We start from the raw sequence: 14088 nt of genomic DNA on the forward strand, positions 1-14088 counted from the left end.
GACACACACTCAGGCAGACAGACAGACAGACAGACAGACAGACAGACAGACAGACAGACAGACAGACAGACAGACAGACAGACACAGGCAGACAGACAGACAGAGAGACACACAGACACACACACAAACAAAGACAGAAAGACAGAAGTACAGACATACAGACACACACAAACATACAGACATAGAAAACACCAGAAAGTGTAATGACATTGGGCGATTGTCATTGGGTCTATACTCTTCTAGCCTGAATTAATGTATGTGTCTGTCTGACAAAAGAAAAAAACATTTGGGACAGCTGAAAATATATGGGACTGTCCTGAGATGACAGCTGAAAATATATGGGACTGTCCTGAGATGACAGCTGAAAAGATACGGGACTGTCCTGAGATGACAGCTGAAAAGATATGGGACTGTCCTGAGATGACAGCTGAAAAGATATGGGCTGTCCTGTGATGACACCTGAAAAGGGACTGAGATACAGGACTGTCCTGTGATGACACCTGAAAAGGGACTGAGATACAGGACTGTCCTGTGATGACACCTGAAAAGGGACTGAGATACAGGACTGTCCTGTGATGACACCTGAAAAGGGACTGAGATACAGGACTGTCCTGTGATGACACCTGAAAAGGGACTGATATACAGGACTGAAAATAGTTGATAAAATATTGAATTTGGCCTTTAATACTATAGCCCATAGAAACACATTGAATAACACATTCATAAATGGCAGTAAAGACAGCCCAAAACATAAATCCTAAAGAATAAGGTTTTGAAGTGTCTGTCCTACATCTAAGATATAAGACAGCAGGAAATATTTTTGCTTTTTTGGACACATATTTAACCCCTTATTTTTGTTGGTACAAACTACAGTTCCTTGCGAAAGTATTTATCCCCCATGGTGTTTTTCCTATTTTGTTGCATTTCAACCTGTAATTTAAATTGATTTTTATTTGGATGTCATGTAATGGACATACACAAAATAGTCAAAATTGGTGAAGTGAAATGAAAAAAATTACTTGTTTCAAATAATTAAACAAAATAAAAAACGGAAAAGTGGTGCGTGAGTATGTATTCACCCCCTTTGCTATGAAGCCCCTAAATAAGATCTGGTGCAACCAATTACCTTCAGAAGTCACATAAATAAATAAATAAAGTCCACCTGTGTGCCATCTAAGTGTCACATGATCTGTCACATGATCTCAGTATATATAAACCTGTTCTGAAAGGCCCCAGAGTCTGCAACACCACTAAGCAAGGGGCACCACCAAGCAAGCGGCACCATGAAGACCAAGGAGCTCTCCAAACAGGTCAGGGACAAAGTTATGGAGAAGTACAGATCAGGGTTGGGTTATAAAAATATATCAAACATTTTGAACATCCCACGGAGCACCATTAAATCAATTGTAAAAAATGTAAAGAATTTGGTAACACAACAAACCTGCCAAGAGAGGGCCGCCCACCAAAACTCACAGACCAGGCAAGTAGGGCATCAAACAGAGAGGCAACAAAGAGACCAAAGATAACCCTGAAGGAGCTGCAAAGCTCCACAGCAGAGATTGGAGTATCTGTCTATAGAACCAATTTAAGCCGTACACTCCACAGAGCTGGGCTTTATGGAAGAGTGACCATAAAAAATCCATTGCTTAAAGAAAAAAATAAGCAAACACGTTTGGTGTTCGCCAAAAGGCATTTGAGAGACTCCCCAAACATATGGAAGAAGGTACTCTGGTCAGATGAGACTAAAATTGAGCTTTTTGGCCATCAAGGAAAATGCTATGTCTGGCACAAACCCAACATTTCTCACCACCCTGAGAACTCCATCCCCACAGGGAGCTAGGGTATAACAAATGCTGCCCTGCATTACCCAACTGATGTCCCTGCCCTGGGCCCCCCGTAATTTACACTCTATACACACCGGACACACGGACAGACAATACAGACAGACAAGACAGACCAGACAGGGTGTCAACTCCAAATGGAACATCAGAATAGACAAACAGTGGCGTTGAAGGTTAGGTAGTATCAGTTACCGGAGGAAACTGCTGGAAATAGACATTAGAATGTAAAATCGGGGGAGATTCCAGTCAGCTGACGTCACCAGCCCAGGTCAACACCTGCACAATGATTCCCATAGCAACCAAAACACCCCCCTGACAACGCTGCAGCCACCCAGGAAGCCCCCTGTTGAATCAACAAGTTCTCTACGGAGACGATTAGCTCACATATTTTATGGTGGCTGGTGGGGTGGTTCTGAAAACAACACACACACACACACACACACACACACACACACACACACACACACACACACACACACACACACACACACACACACACACACACACACACACACACACACACACACACACACACACACACACACACACACACACACACACACACACCGTATCTGAGCAATTTTGCCACAAAGTAGGCTACCAGGATAAATATATTCTGTCCATGTAATGTATCTGTCTATCTTACCTTCAGTAGACGCACACGCCCGGCCCACATAACAACGAATGACAGATGTGCACGAACAGCAGGGGCTTGAGATTCTGCGCGCAGCCTATGGAGACTTCAACCATGATATCATAAAAATAATGCTTTATTTGTCCAGTGCCTTAATAGTGCTTATTTTCTTGGGAATGCGCCACCTTTAAATAGGGTATACAGAACTGTTGTCTCTGGAGGTGCTTTCGAGCCAAAAACAAAAGCTCCCTAATTGGACATAAATGTTGTCAAGAAATAACTTAACTGGCCAGTTGGGGCACAACTTCCCACACCCATGAGCAAAAGCATAGAGTTTGCCTAAAAACAAGGATTTGTGTGGTTTCCTGAGATAATATTCTATTACAGTGCATTCGGAAACTATTCTTTTGTTATGTTGTTTTATTTTTTTCTTCATCAATCTGCACACAATACTCCATAATGACAACACAATACTCCATAATGACATCACAATACCCCATAATGACAACACAATACTCCATAATGACATCACAATACCCCATAATGACAACACAATACCCCATAATGACAACACAATACTCCATAATGACATCACAATACCCCATAATGACAACACAATACCCCATAATGACATCACAATACCCCATAATGACATCACAATACCCCATAATGACAAGGAAAAAACAGGTTTTTATAAATGTTTGCAAATGTATTAATATAAAAACTGAAATATTACATTTACACTAGTATATTCAGACCCTTAGTACTTTCTTAAAGCATCTTTGGCAGTGATTACAGCATTGCGTCTTCTTAGGTATGACACTACAAGCTTGGCACACCTGCATTTGGGGAGTTAGTCCCATTCTTCTCTGCAGATCCTTTCAAGCTCTGTCAGGTTGGATGGGGAGCATCGCTGCACAGCCAGGTCTCTCCAGAGATGTTCAATTGGGTTCAACTCCGGGCTTTGGCTAGGCCACTCTTGGAAGGTGAACCTTCGTCCCAGTCTGAGGTCCTGAGCGCTCTGGAGCATGTTTTCATCAAGTATCTCTCTGTACTTTTATCTATTCATCTTTCCCTCGATCCTGACTAGTCTCCCAGTCCACTGAAAAACATCCCCACAGCATGATGCTGCTGCCACCATGCTTCACCGTAGGGATGATATTGGCCAGGTGATGAGCGGTGCCTGGTTTCCTCCAGATGTGACGGTTGGCATTCAGGCCAAAGAGATCATCTAGGTCATCTATAAGTCTCTGCAAGTCTTTGCTAGGTAAAGCACCGCCTTATCTCAGCTCACTGGTCACCATAGCAGCACCCACCCTTAGCACGCGCTCCAGAAGGTATATCTCACTGGTCACCCCCAAAGCCAATTCTTCCTTTGGCCGCCTTTCCTTACAGTTCTCTGCTGCCAATGACTGGAACGAACTGCAAAAATCTCTGAAGCTGGAGACTCTTACCTCCCTCACTAGCTTTAAGCACCAGCTGTCAGAGCAGCTCACAGATCACTGCACCTGTAGATAGCTCATCTGTAAATAGCCCATCCAATCTACCTCATCCCCATACTGTATTTATATATTTATTTTGCTGCTTTGCACCCCAGTATCTCTACTTGCACATTCATCTTCTGCACATCCTACCATTCCAGTGTTTAATTGCTATATTGTAATTACTTCGCCACTATTGCCTATGTATTGCCTTACCTCTCTTATCCTACCTCATTTGCACATGCTGTATATAGATTTTCTTATTTCAGCTTTTTTTATTTTTTTTATTTTTTTTCTACGTAACATTGCAAAAATCAGAAACTTTCTGTCAAGAAATTATGTAGAAAAATAACTACTGATGTTTGTGTTGCACTGCTGTCACGATCCTCTTCCTGGAAATGACTGGACAAAAGAGCAGCGTGGTACATGTTCATGATATTTTATTTAATCAGAACACTTGAACCAAAATATCAAAGAGAAAAACTAACAGTTCTGTAAGGTAACTAAACAGAAAACAACTACCCACAAAACACAGGTGGGAAAAGGCTGCCTAAGTATGATTCCCAATCAGAGACAACGATAGACAGCTGCCTCTGATTGAGAACCACACCCGGCCAAACACAAAGAAATAGAAAAACATAGAAATAAAGAAACTAGAATGCCCACCCTAGTCACACCCTGGCCTAACCAAAATAGAGAATAAAAGCCTCTCTATGGCCAAGGCGTGACAACTGCTTTGCTTTATCTTGGCCAGGTCGCAGTTGCAAATGAGAACTTGTTTTCAAGTGGCCTACCTGGATAAATAAAGGTGAAATAACATACAAATAAAAATAGTTTTATCTTGGTTTCATCAGACCAGAGAATCTTGTTTCTCATGGTCTGAGAGTCCTTTAGGTGCCTTTTGGCAAACTCCAAGTGGGCTCTCATGTGCCTTTTACTGAGGAGTGGCTTCAATCTAGCTCCTCTACCATAAAGGCCTGATCAGTGGAATGCAGCAGAGATGGTTGTCTTTTTGGAAGGTTCTCCCATCTCCACAGAAGAACTCTGGAGCTCTGTCAGAGTGACAATTGGGTTCTTGGTCACCTCCCTGACCAAGGCCCTTCTCCCCAGATTGCTCAGTTTGGCTGGGTGGCCTGCTCTGGGAAGAGTCTTGGTGGTTTCCAACTTCTTCCACTTCTTCCACTTAAGAATGATGGAGGCCACTGTTTTCTTGGGGACCTTCAATGCCTTGACACAATCTTGTGTCGGAGCTCTACGGCTAATTCCTTCGACCTCATAGCTTGGTTTTTGCTCTGACATGTACCTTCAACTGTGGGACCTTACATAGACAAGTGTGTGTCATTCCAAATCATGTCCAATCAATTGAATTTACCACAGGTGGACAATCAAGTTGTGAAAACATCAAGGACAATCAATGGAAATAGGATGCACCTGAGCTCAATTTCGAGTCTCATAGCAAAGGGTCTGAAAACGTACAGTTGAAGTCGGAAGTTTACGTACACCTTAGCCAAATACATTTAAACTCAGTTTTTCACAATTCCTGTCATGTAATCCTAGTAAAAATGCCCTGTCTTAGGTCAGTTAAGATCACCGCTTTCTTTTAAGAATGTGAAATGTCAGAATAAGAGTAGAGAGAATGATTTATTTCAGATTTTATTTATTTTATCACATCCCAAGCTGGTCAGACGTTTACATACACTCAATTAGTATTTGGTAGCATTGCCTTTAAATTGTTTAACTTGGGTCAAACGTTTCGGGTAGCCTTCCACAAGCTTCCCACAATAAGTTGGGTGAATTTTGGCCCATTCCTCCTGACAGAGTTGGTGTAACTGAGTCAGGTTTGTAGGCCTCCTTGCTCGCACACGCTTTTTCAGTTCTGCCCACAAATTTTCAATAGGGTTGAGGTCAGGGCTTTGTGATGGCCACTCCAATACCTTGACTTTGTTGTCCTTAAGCCATTTTGCCACAACTTTGGAAGTATGCTTGGGGTCATTGTCCATTTGGAAGACCCATTTGCGACCAAGCTTTAACTTCCTGACTGATGTCTTGAGATGTTTTTTCAATATATCCACATAATTTCCCTGCCTCATGATGCCATCTATTTTGTGAAGTGCACCAGTCCACCTGTACTGTGGATATAGATACTTTTGTACCTGTTTCCTCCAGCATCTTCACAAGGTCCTTTGCTGTCGTTCTGGAATTGATTGCACTTTTCGCACCAAAGTACGTTCATCTCTAGGAGACAGAACGCGTCTCCTTCCTGAGCGGTATGACGGCTGCGTGGTCTCATGGTGTTTATACTTGCGTACTATTGTTTGTACAGATGCACGTGGTACCTTCAGGCATTTGGAAATTGCTCCCAAGGATGAACCAGGTCTACATTTCTTTTTCTGAGGTCTTGGCTGATTTCTTTTGATTTTCCATGATGTCAAGCAAAGAGGCACTGAGTTCGAAGGTAGGCCTTGAAATACATCCATATGTACACGTCCAATTGACTCAAATGATGTCAATTAGCCTATCAGAAGCTTCTAAATCCATTACACCATTTTCTGGAATTTTCTGTTGTTTATTTGCAATAAATCTGCAAGCATTTCTAAAAACCTGTTTTCGCTTGATCATTATGCGGTATTGAGTGTAGATTGATGAGGAAAAACTGTTATTTCATCAATTCTAGAATAAGGCTGTAAAAAGTGAAGGGATGTGAATACTGTCTGAATGCACTGTACATGTTTATGCATCCTACAGCCACATTTCAAGCCAAATTGTGACAATAAACAATAATCAACTAGTCCAACGCCTTCAGAAAGTCTTCACATCTCTTGACTTTTTCCACATTTTGTTGTGTTACAGCCTGAATTAAAAATAGCTTATATTGATATTTTGTGTCACTGGCTTACTCACAACACACCATAATGTCAAAATAGAATTATGTTTTTCGAAAGATTAACAAATGAATTGAAAATGAAAAGCTGAAATGTCTTGAGTCAACCCCTTTGTTATGGCAAACCTAAATAAGTTCAGGAGTAAAAATGTGCTTAACAAGTCACATAATAAGTTGCATCTGTGCAATAAAAGTGTTTAACATGATTTCTGAATGACTACCTCATCTATGTACTCCACACATACAATTATTTGTAAGGTTCCTCAGTCAAGCACTGAATTTCAATGTCCAGGGAGGTTTTCCAATGCCTCACAAGGAAGGGCACCTATTGGTAGACGGGTAAAAATGAGAAACGGACATTGAATATCTCTTTGAGCATGGTGAAGTTATTAATTACACGTTGGATGGTGTATCAATACACCCAGACACTACAAAGATACAGACGTCCTTCCTAACTCAGTTGCCAAAGAGGAAGGAAACTGCTCAGGGATTTCACCATGAGGCCAATGGCGACTATAAAACAGTTTCAGACTTTAATGGCTGTGATAGGAGAAAACTGAGGATGGATCAGCAACATTGTAGGTACTCCACAATACTAACCTAATTGACAGAGTGAAAAGAAGGAAGTCTGTACAGAATAAAACATATTAGAAAAACATGTGTCCTGTTTACAGCAATGTACTAAAGTAATACTGCAAAATATGTGGGAAAGCAATAAACTTTTTGTCCTGAATAAAAAGTGTTATGTTTGGCAAAAAATACAATACAACACATTACCTCATATCACTCTCCAAATTTTCAAGCATAGCGGTGGCTGCACCATGTTATGGGTCTGCTTGTAATCGTTAAGGACTGGGGAGTTTTTCAGGATAAAAAAGAAAAGGAATGGAATGGAGATAAGCACAGGCAAAATCCTAGAGGAAAACCTGGTTCAATCTGCTATCCAACAGTCCACCAATACTTTCTGAAGGCACTATATACAATGTATCTTTTTGTGAAATGCAGACTTCATATGGATAAATTGGTTTCCAGAGCTCTGTTAACTCTACTGTGTGTGTCAAAGAGTGGATGGTGTGCTAATGCTGAGCGGTCACTTCTCGTGGCTGGAGTTCTTGGGGGAGATATACATCAGAGCCATCAGCAGTTTGTTTACGACTGTGCCAAGTTTGGCTCGGACCGCGGCCTGCCCCGGAGCGCTGTCAGATCAATAGCCGGGATAATCAGAGACCTGTTCCCTCAGCTAGCTGGTCAGTCAGATCTTTTACCTTTAATCAGCGATTCTTAAACATTTTCAGCTCGAGAAATTGATCATCCTCCAGTGACCCAAATCGTCCACCAACGACCAAAATGAAGAAGAAACTGTTTGTGATTCTAGATGTATTCTCATAACTTGTGACCCACCTATGACATGCTCAGGGCCCACTTTGGGTCCCAAACCATAGTTGAAGAAACCCTGCCTTTCTTATAATGATATAATACTCGCCCAAAATGCTTTCCCTAATCTCTGATTGGCTGACAGTGTTTGCCCCGCCTCCATCCTGCTCACCACATCACACTCTTCCACTTCCTGACTGACACCTGTGTCACTAGGCGTGTGTCTGTGTTGATGTGATGGTATATATACACAAAGTTCTGTTGCCATCATCTAGGCAACTGCTGCTACAAGCTGTGGTGTGTACTGTCTCTCAGGGTGATGATGAGTGTGTTCTGTCTCTCAGGGTGATGATGAGTGTGTACTGTCTCTCAGGGTGATGATGAGTGTGTTCTGTCTCTCAGGGTGACGATGAGTGTGTTCTGTCTCTCAGGGTGATGATGAGTGTGTTCTGTCTCTCAGGGTGATGATGAGTGTGTTCTGTCTCTCAGGGTGACGATGAGTGTGTTCTGTCTCTCAGGGTGATGATGAGTGTGTTCTGTCTCTCAGGGTGACGATGAGTGTGTTCTGTCTCTCAGGGTGATGATGAGTGTGTTCTGTCTCTCAGGGTGATGATGAGTGTGTTCTGTCTCTCAGGGTGACGATGAGTGTGTTCTGTCTCTCAGGGTGATGATGAGTATGTTCTGTCTCTCAGGGTGACGATGAGTGTGTTCTGTCTCTCAGGGTGACGATGAGTGTGTTCTGTCTCTCAGGGTGATGATGAGTGTGTTCTGTCTCTCAGGGTGATGATGAGTATGTTCTGTCTCTCAGGGTGACGATGAGTGTGTTCTGTCTCTCAGGGTGACGATGAGTGTGTTCTGTCTCTCAGGGTGATGATGAGTGTGTTCTGTCTCTCAGGGTGATGATGAGTGTGTTCTGTCTCTCAGGGTGACGATGAGTGTGTTCTGTCTCTCAGGGTGACGATGAGTGTGTTCTGTCTCTGGAAGAGCTCCGGAGGCTCAAAGAGGAGGAGGGGTCAGGGGTCAGACTGAACATACCACAGGACCACAGTCTAGACAGACAGGTAGACACACACACACACACACACACACACACACACATACCACGGTGTAGTGGAGTACTGTAACTATGTAGTTGTACTGTTTCTCCAGAAGGGGGCAGACCTTGTCCAGTCTACTGTGAAAGCCAGAGGAGAGGAGAGCTGCTGCTGGGGAGACTACTGAAGGAGCGCTGCTGCTAGGGAGACTGCTGAAGGAGCGCTGCTGCTAGGGAGACTGCTGAAGGAGAGCTGCTGCTAGGGAGACTGCTGAAGGAGAGCTGCTGCTAGGGAGACTGCTGAAGGAGCGCTGCTGCTAGGGAGACTGCTGAAGGAGCGCTGCTGCTAGGGAGACTGCTGAAGGAGAGCTGCTGCTAGGGAGACTGCTGTAGGAGAGCTGCTGCTAGGGAGACTGCTGAAGGAGAGCTGCTGCTAGGGAGACTGCTGAAGGAGAGCTGCTGCTAGGGAGACTGCTGAAGGAGAGCTGCTGCTAGGGAGACTGCTGAAGGAGAGCTGCTGCTAGGGAGACTGCTGCTGGGGAGACTGCTGAAGGAGAGCTGCTGAAGGAGAGCTGCTGCTAGGGAGACTGCTGAAGGAGCACTGCTGCTAGGGAGACTGCTGAAGGAGCACTGCTGCTAGGGAGACTGCTAAAGGAGAGCTGCTGCTAGGGAGACTGCTGAAGGAGAGCTGCTGCTAGGGAGACTGCTGAAGGAGCGCTGCTGCTAGGGAGACTGCTGAAGGAGAGCTGCTGCTAGGGAGACTGCTGCTGGGGAGACTGCTGAAGGAGAGCTGCTGCTAGGGAGACTGCTGAAGGAGTGCTGCTGCTAGGGAGACTGCTGAAGGAGCGCTGCTGCTAGGGAGACTGCTGAAGGAGAGCTGCTGCTAGGGAGACTGCTGAAGGAGCGCTGCTGCTAGGGAGACTGCTGAAGGAGCGCTGCTGCTAGGGAGACTGCTGAAGGAGTGCTGCTGCTAGGGAGACTGCTGAAGGAGAGCTGTTGCTAGGGAGACTGCTGAAGGAGTGCTGCTGCTAGGGAGACTGCTGAAGGAGCGCTGCTGCTAGGGAGACTGCTGAAGGAGAGCTGCTGCTAGGGAGACTGCTGAAGGAGTGCTGCTGCTAGGGAGACTGCTGAAGGAGCGCTGCTGCTAGGGAGACTGCTGAAGGAGTGCTGCTGCTAGGGAGACTGCTGAAGGAGTGCTGCTGCTAGGGAGACTGCTGAAGGAGAGCTGCTGCTAGGGAGACTGCTGAAGGAGAGCTGCTGCTAGGGAGACTGCTGAAGGAGTGCTGCTGCTAGGGAGACTGCTGAAGGAGAGCTGCTGCTAGGGAGACTGCTGCTGGGGAGACTGCTGAAGGAGAGCTGCTGCTAGGGAGACTGCTGAAGGAGTGCTGCTGCTAGGGAGACTGCTGAAGGAGAGCTGCTGCTAGGGAGACTGCTGAAGGAGAGCTGCTGCTAGGGAGACTGCTGAAGGAGCGCTGCTGCTAGGGAGACTGCTGAAGGAGCGCTGCTGCTAGGGAGACTGCTGAAGGAGAGCAGCCTGCTGTATGACCTACTGGAGCTCAGTCTGCAACATAACCCTCACCACCAGGGAAACCCTACAGACACACACACACACACACACACACACACACACACACACACACACAGACACACCCTGAAATCAGACACACACACAAACCAACAATCTCACCGGGGCCACACACACAGCCAAACCCAAGAGGAGGTGAGAGGGTCTGTGCAAAAGGCTGAGGTTACAGACACATGTTTTGTTAAAAAAACACAGTAATAAACAATATTTTAACTACAGTGGTTCCTCCTTTAAAAGTTGCGAGCTTAGAGGTACCCAGCGTCACGGCTTCATTGTTCCAGACCACCACCAGGGTGAGTTAGAGGTACCCAGCGTCACGGCTTCATTGTTCCAGACCACCACCAGGGGGAGTTAGAGGTACCCAGCGTCACGGCTTCATTGCTCCAGACCACCACCAGGGGGAGTTAGAGGGACCCAGCGTCACGGCTTCATTGCTCCAGACCACCACCAGGGGGAGTTAGAGGTACCCAGCGTCACGGCTTCATTGCTCCAGACCACCACAAGGGGGAGTTAGAGGTACCCAGCGTCACGGCTTCATTGCTCCAGACCACCACCAGGGGGAGTTAGAGATACCCAGCGTCACTACTTCATTGCTCCAGACCACCACCAGGGGGAGTTAGAGCACTCATTATGCATTTGGGTCCCAAGGTTTTTATATGACCAATCATATCGAGTGGTTCCAATGACGAATCTGACGCGAGCCACCTGTCCCTGGTGACTTTCTTCAGCAAAGATGGCTGACGAAACATTATGGTGGAAACAAATGTAAGTAATTATAACGTCATAATGAGTCAAGCAAAACATGTACAATTGACAGGAATATGTTAGTCAAATGATTGTGCATATTTTTTTGTCATAAAGTTCATTTATGAAAATCGCTATTTAGCAAGTTTATTTCCAGTCATATCCAATACCAGGTGTATCAAACTCCATTCTTTGAATGATGCTGTGTCTGCATGTATGCATAACAATTATACACTTCATCAGTTTGTATCACTCCTGCTCCTGGGACATAAATGATTACACATTGTAACTATGCAATAGACTAGAAACATGATTTAAGTAAAGGCTGATTTGTAATTCATATATACAGAATAAGAAACAGTACATCGTGCCAGCACGCCCACAAGCGAGCCACTCAGGCGGAGAATGACGTGTGGAAGAGGGGGAGGAACGAGATGGGAGTAACAATCCAGGCTATTTCCTCTGAGACCTGCATAATAATGTAATGAAAGAAACAAGGCGCAGGTTTCGAACCCTCAACATTCTAGCCCGAAGTCCAGCACACTATCGACTGGGCCAAAATGTATTATTTGGGGTTGGGGCCGTTTGTGGCTAAAAACACTTTATCTATTGGAATCTTTAACATGTGGAAAGGGGAAAAGGTATTATTAATTAGTTTTTCACAGGTGTAGCAGGATGGGTTATTAGCTGAACAATAGACTATTCAACCTTTACTAAAGAATTGTCTAATAGCCGAGCGAGGTGTGAAACCCCCATCTCCCCAACTTGAGCTTGGTGTGACCCCCCCCCCCCCCCCCCCAACTTGCAACAAATCATTTGTATATACCTTTCCACATCTACCTACACACTACACACCTACACACAGTTAATATTCTGGAAGAAAATATATATTTTGGTCATGGCTCCCGAGTGGCGCAGTGGTCTAAGGCACTGCATCTTGGAGCAAGATGCTTTACTACAGTCCCTGGTTCCAATTCAGGCTGTATCACATACGACCGTGATTGGGAGTGCCATAGGACGGCGCACAATTGGCCCAGCATCATCTGGGTTTGGCCGGGGCAGGCCGACATTGTAAATAAGATCTCCTAAAAGTAATTGGAAAGGTAGATACAAATGATGTGTGACATTGTGTTTACAATAAAGAATGTAAACAAGATGTAAACAAGACGCTGTGTTTTTATTTACGGTAGTGATGGACAACTGGAGGCATTTTGGAAAACTGGTTTTCAAACACTTTTTTCACAACAGTAGCAGGTGTAGTACTGTAGCAGGTGTAGTACTGTAGCAGGTGTAGTACTGTAGCAGGTGTAGTACTGTAGCAGGTGTAGTACTGTAGTACTGTAGCAGGTGTAGTACTGTAGCAGGTGTAGTACTGTAGCAGGTGTAGTACTGTAGTACTGTAGCAGGTGTAGTACTGTAGCAGGTGTAGTACTGTAGCAGGTGTAGCCCATCATGCAAATGGTTCCTATCAGCAGGACAATAGACTTTTTATAGCCCGACTACTGTTGTGAAAATCCCTCAACTTGCAATGTATTCGATACTTAAAGTACTCTAAAGTGTTACATTTCTAACTCAAAACAGCAGTCCAGCATTTCTTCATCAACATCTTTATGCTTTGTTAATAAAATAACAAGAAAAAAGACATGCAAATGCGGATGTTAATATAAACTACATTTTAGTCACACTTCCACCCAGCTCCACGACCACAGGTAAAACCTTGCTGAGATGATCAACGTTTTCCGTTTTTTTTCGGAATAGAAACACCATAATATTAATCAAATTAATTAAGCCAAATTTCTTAAAATCAATCCCATATACTATGTTATTACAAAAAAGGTTTTAAAATTATTTGGTAATGCCAATATGGAAGACTATCAAATGCTTCCCAAAGATGCCCTCTGGTGGTCAAACTAGCACTAACTTGCATTAACAGAAAAAATGGCTGACAATTAAATAACGTGCCACAGAATGCTGCAGCATCCAGCAAGGTGTACTGCAGTATGACGCAACTTTTAAAGGAGGAACCACTGTACTGCTTAAAAATTATGACAAGGGCTTTGATATGTTATTCATCAGGACAGGTATATTTCCATTCAGTATCAACATCTGAATAACACTGGGAGAAAGCTTAGTAATGTTAATATGGTCAGATAAAGGAAAATGTCACATTGTTAACAATGCATTTGATGACAACTTCAATGTGATGTACAGTATGAATGATGTACTCAACTAATTGTCAAGTCATATTTTTTAAGACAAATCACCTAACCAGTTACAAAAATGCTAATTCAAAAATAGTTATTCAGCAAAGAGCCGAAATGCACACCAATCAAATCAACTCAAAATGTCAATCAAATCAAATCAAATATTATTTGTTACATGCTTGTAGACTAACAGTGAAATGCTTACTTACGTGCCCTTCCCAACAATGCAGAGAGAGAAAATATATATATATATATTAGAAAAATAATAACATGACGACAGGGTTTTATGGCTTGGGAGCAGTGGCTGTGCA

This window comes from Salvelinus alpinus, chromosome 34 (assembly GCF_045679555.1).
Source record: "Salvelinus alpinus chromosome 34, SLU_Salpinus.1, whole genome shotgun sequence".
In the NCBI taxonomy this organism is placed as follows: domain Eukaryota; kingdom Metazoa; phylum Chordata; class Actinopteri; order Salmoniformes; family Salmonidae; genus Salvelinus; species Salvelinus alpinus.